The 4,646-nt window shown below is 44.9% G+C and overlaps 1 protein-coding gene across 1 annotated transcript in view; it reads right to left on the reverse strand.

Moving 5' to 3' along the window:
• TIGIT (T cell immunoreceptor with Ig and ITIM domains) overlaps positions 1-3,176 on the reverse strand; it is a 59,949-nt gene extending 56,773 nt beyond the window's left edge. Inside the window, exons 1-2 of the mRNA XM_067546072.1 lie at positions 2,979-3,176; positions 1,765-1,891 (exon numbers count right to left, since the gene is read on the reverse strand). The gene's annotated coding sequence lies outside the window, so the exon portion shown is untranslated. The remainder of the gene's footprint in view (positions 1-1,764; positions 1,892-2,978) is intronic.
• Between the last annotated feature and the right edge of the window lie 1,470 nt (positions 3,177-4,646).

A 4,646-nucleotide genomic window follows, 5' to 3' on the forward strand; every position in this document is an offset into this window, starting at 1 on the left:
TCATTGATCTCTCAGAATACAAGCGACTTACCAAACAAGTAAAGATTCTTTTCAGCATTCCAATCATCCTGACCAGTCCATCACACAGGCAGAGTGTGGCTCCGACTAATGCTTTACATCTCTACAGTTAATGCCTTTCCAGCAGAGTATTTCAGACACTCACTTTACAAGCAAACACCCTATTGCCCACCTCTGCCAGCACGCAACATTGGGTGAGTCACTTCACTGCTCTGTACCCTTGTTTTACAATGGGGATGGTAATGCTACTGTACCTCAAAAGAAAGTGGGGGAAACTGAGGCATAGAAAAGTGATTTCCAAGGTCACTCAGCACACCAGTGGTAAGCTGGGATGAGCACCCAGGAGTCTTGCTTCATGATCCTCTGCTCTGACTAGTGGACTGTCCTCCTTCCCTTAATTGAGAAGCTTTCTCATAACTTCCAATTCCTATTACTTTTGTCCTTGCTATGTATTGGGGTAGTTTTTTCCATCAGATATCAAGAGGGGAGAGGGGAGCAATGACTGTGGGTTCTCTGCTCAGGGACACAAGCCAGCCTGAGTTGTCTCATTTTGCAGCTTGGCTATTTTATTGATTTTCGTTAAGATACAGATCATCCCATTAGGGGAGATGGAGTATACAAATGCACTGCTGGAGGCGAGTGGGGGGATGGGGTGTCATCCCTCCAGGTACCATGACGTCAGAGATGAGGCTGTTGCCCTTGTGGCCTGACAAGTGGCAAGAGACAGGGAAGATTTATGTAGCGTGTGCCCGGGTTGTAATAGTACTTTCCCCTTCACCCCTTACCTGCCAGGCAGCAAGAGAGCCTTAGCTAGGCAGGGTTTACTGTATGTAAACAGGCCGCCACCTGCACTGGGCACCAGCAGATGGCTCTTTTATGGCTGTTGAGAGATGCCAGCCTATGAGACAACTGGGATAGTGGGTGAAGCCTACCAAAACAGGGAAAGGCCTGGCCCCCTTGGGTGTGTGTCAGAGGGGGGTGAGGAGAATGCACCATGAACCACTTTGACGGCCCTGGAGACTGACATCCTCTCTCCATCAGCCTATACTGCACGGTGTCTCCCCCCTGATCTGGAAGGACAGCCTCTAGGGGTGAAAGGGAAGTTCAGTCTCCATGGCCTTATTCAGTCTTTGGTCTCTGCCAACAAGGGGGGCCCACCAGTGGCAATGGTCTTTGCTGTGGACATATCATCTGCAGATCAGACACAGAAGGGACCTTGTAACAGATGTTCCCCTGGGGGTTATCCTTATAGGAAGGAACTGCAACATCAGGGCTGTGGTGTTCTTGTTAGATTGTGAAGGTTTTTAAAAAAAAAAAAAAAAATGCTTTAGGAAGGGAAAGCTGTCTGCAGCCAGGGTAAGGAAATAGAGCAGGAGACATGTTTCTTCCACAAGCCTGGGCCCGGTCACTCTATTGCTGAATGTGTTTGACTGATTAACTCAATTACATCTTTGGTTTGAAGTGATTATGCACCTCTTTGTATTTACCAAACCCTGTTGCATGCAGACTTAAAATGAAGCAACTTGCTGGCATATGGAAGAGGGCAGAAAAACAGAGACACAAACTAAAACCCCAACCAGGCAGTTAATTCCCTCCTTGTAAAGCTTTATGGCTTTGATCAGTTGACCTAACAGATTGAGTTCAGTAGAATGCTGTTGTAAGGCTTAATGTGGGCAATGCCCCTTCAGATAATTGCAACTAGACAAACACTACATACAGCTCCAGAACAACAAACAACCCACCTACCTGGGACAGGCTCAGGGAAAAACAGTTGCCATCTCACTTAGTAGAATTCATTCTCTGATTGCAATTTAGTGTGGACACAGGCCTGGGGGATTATCAGCTCCAATCAGCCCTTCCAGCTGGGGCCAGCCTTAAACACAAATCAGAGTATTGATTGATTATTGGCCAAGCAAAGTGAGGCCCAAACACTCAATTAACTGTTTCTGTGCCAGGTGGATGTGGTAACTTTGGATGCATCTGATCACTTCCAAACCTTCAGGGAATGTTCTATGCATGAATAGGCAGAACCTGACTGATATGGTAAAAACCGGAAGGAGAAACAGGGTGACACATGGAGTCCCTGGCATCTGGTTAGTAGACCCAGCAGCTTCAACCACCTCTATAATTGTCTATAGAGCAAAGAATCCCTTGAGGGCAGCCATTAACAAACACCCCCCCAGCTCTGTCCATTGCCTCAGTGGAGTTTCAAATGCTGACACCAAGAATAACTTTCTCTCTCAGACAAATCTGTCATGTCAATTTTATCTTACACATCATCCAGGCACTCTGAGCCTAGATAACTACACGGCCCGCTAGGTGAACATTTATCTGAGCATTTTACTTCTTAATGGTAACAGTTCAAGAGTCTGGGAGCAGTTTGCCATGCTCTGATTGCTTCCCATCTGATCTACTGCTTTATTACCGAAGAAAGATGAAATACCATAGTTTCAAATGATTGCAAGAAGTTTGGGCTCGACACTTACCAACAGCTATTTCTGATACTCATAGTAATTCTATGAGTGTCTCTGTGCCTCTGCGGGTCACAGCTGAAGATATCAAATTCAGGACAAACTACTGAGAAATGGGGCAGACTCACCCTAAACTGGTGGTTATTCTCTCATTAGATTATACCAAGCCAGTAACAAAAGTTACTGTAAACTTTTGTCTCACCACACTGGTTAACAAGAAGTCAAAAATGCAGTTTCCTTAGACTTTCCAGCTCTGGTCAGACCATCCAGACACTAGAATCTATGATGAGTGGTTATTGAAAGCCAATTTAATCAAACAGAGGGTTCTTCTAATCCCAAGAGATCAACCACATAGCCAGTTCAATATATAACTCAGACCTTACCTAATAATCACACTGCAGCCAATCCTTTCATAACTAAAATCTAAAGGTTTAAAAATAAAATGCAAGAAGAATAGAGTTAATAATGGTTAATAGATTATATATATACAAATAATTGCAACTCCTTATATCAGGTTTGAAGCAGTGATGGAATGGACTGATGTCTTGTAAAGTTTCTCTGGTAATTTCCAAAAGATTGGAAGGTCCTCAGGCCATAGTTCAAAATGCTCAGTTCAGGAAAGAGGCAAAATGGAGATATCTCAGGGGTCTTTTATATCCTCTGCCACATGCCTGGAAATTTACTGTCTCAAACAAAAGCTCACAGCCCTTGTTTGTAGAAAGTTACTGGCCCAAGATGGAGCCCAGGGTCACATGAGCATATCACATGTCCTTACACTCTTTGATGACTCACAGGGGCAGTCATTGCCCATATTCTTGCTGAGGCATCCAAAGGAGACTTACTGGGTGGGATGAGTTTCTTCTATGGCCCATTGTTAAAGTGAAGTGTCCTTATTGGCCTGAGTCATCAACATACAGCTGTCTAGCCTTGATGTAAATCTTATCTGGTGGGTGGTACCCAGGAATACAGCTCATGCATAAGATACAAGTCCATGTCCAACATTCATAACTTTAAAAACAAAAATGATACATGCATATAAACAAGATAATCATACTTAGCAAATCATAACTTTTCCATCGACACTTACATGACATTGTACAAGATTTGTTTTAATTATATCACAGTTGTAATCTCAATGATATAAATGGCCATATTCAATCATACAGCATCACATTCTGACAGACTGAGGTTGGACAAATCCTAAGCATGGTAACTTCCAGCTTGTGTTCAACAAGTCTTTGCAAGGCCAGATGCTACAGATTCCGTCCCGACTCTGTTTGTCCCAAATTAGTCATTCTCAGCCCACTGCAGAGTAGAGGTCTCTCCAGCACTGCTTCCCGGTCCATCATCCATATCAGTCCTTCCTTGGTCCACCACCTCTCCAACCACCACAAGCAGAACCTACAAGTTCTTACTCCTGGTTCCACACCCTGCTTTAACCCCTTTGACAATGCTCCTTCTCTGGGGGCGAGTGAGGAAGGCCCAGGACAGCCTGTCTCATGAATTTGGTCATACATGGACGTCTTCTTGCTGCCGAACACCAGGCAGAGGCTCTCTCTCTCGCCTTCCTGACCCAACAGGAATATGAGGCAGGAAAAAAACCGCACAAACTAATGAGAGAATTAATGTAATTAAAAATTAAGATCAGCATTACTTAAACATCTTTAAGAGACAGAACCAGGCTGCTGCCTGATCAGCAACATGGGGCTGACCTTTCTGGCTCCGTGCCTCAGGGATCATTGTCAGTTTTAATAAGCTTTATCCGATAGCCACAAATAAGGTTAACTGAACAGTACAGCAAAGGCTGTTTCTAATCAGGCAGGAACAGCTCGCCATTTGACCCTGCAGCTTTCTCCGCAACTTGTCACTGCCTCTGTCTGCAAGAAGGAGCCTGGATGTGATGAGGAAGTGGATTCGGGGCACACTGCATCAGCTGTCGCACGGCAGCCTCTCTCTCCAGCTGCTGTGTGTGAACTGGCTGGGTAAATGCGGGTGGCTGATTGTCTTGTGGATCTCTGTAGGCCAGAAGGGGATGGCATAAGGGGCCTGAGTACAAGGTGTAAAGCAAGCATCCAGCTTCTCTGGAAGCACAGGCTTGAAGCTCATCAGTTCCATTTTAGCTCTTTGTCCTTCCAGTCAGACAGTTTAGAACTTTCT

This window comes from Emydura macquarii, unplaced genomic scaffold (assembly GCF_026122565.2).
Source record: "Emydura macquarii macquarii isolate MOO-44397 ecotype Brisbane River unplaced genomic scaffold, CSIRO-AGI_Emac_v2 contig_1119, whole genome shotgun sequence".
Lineage (NCBI taxonomy): Eukaryota > Metazoa > Chordata > Testudines > Chelidae > Emydura > Emydura macquarii.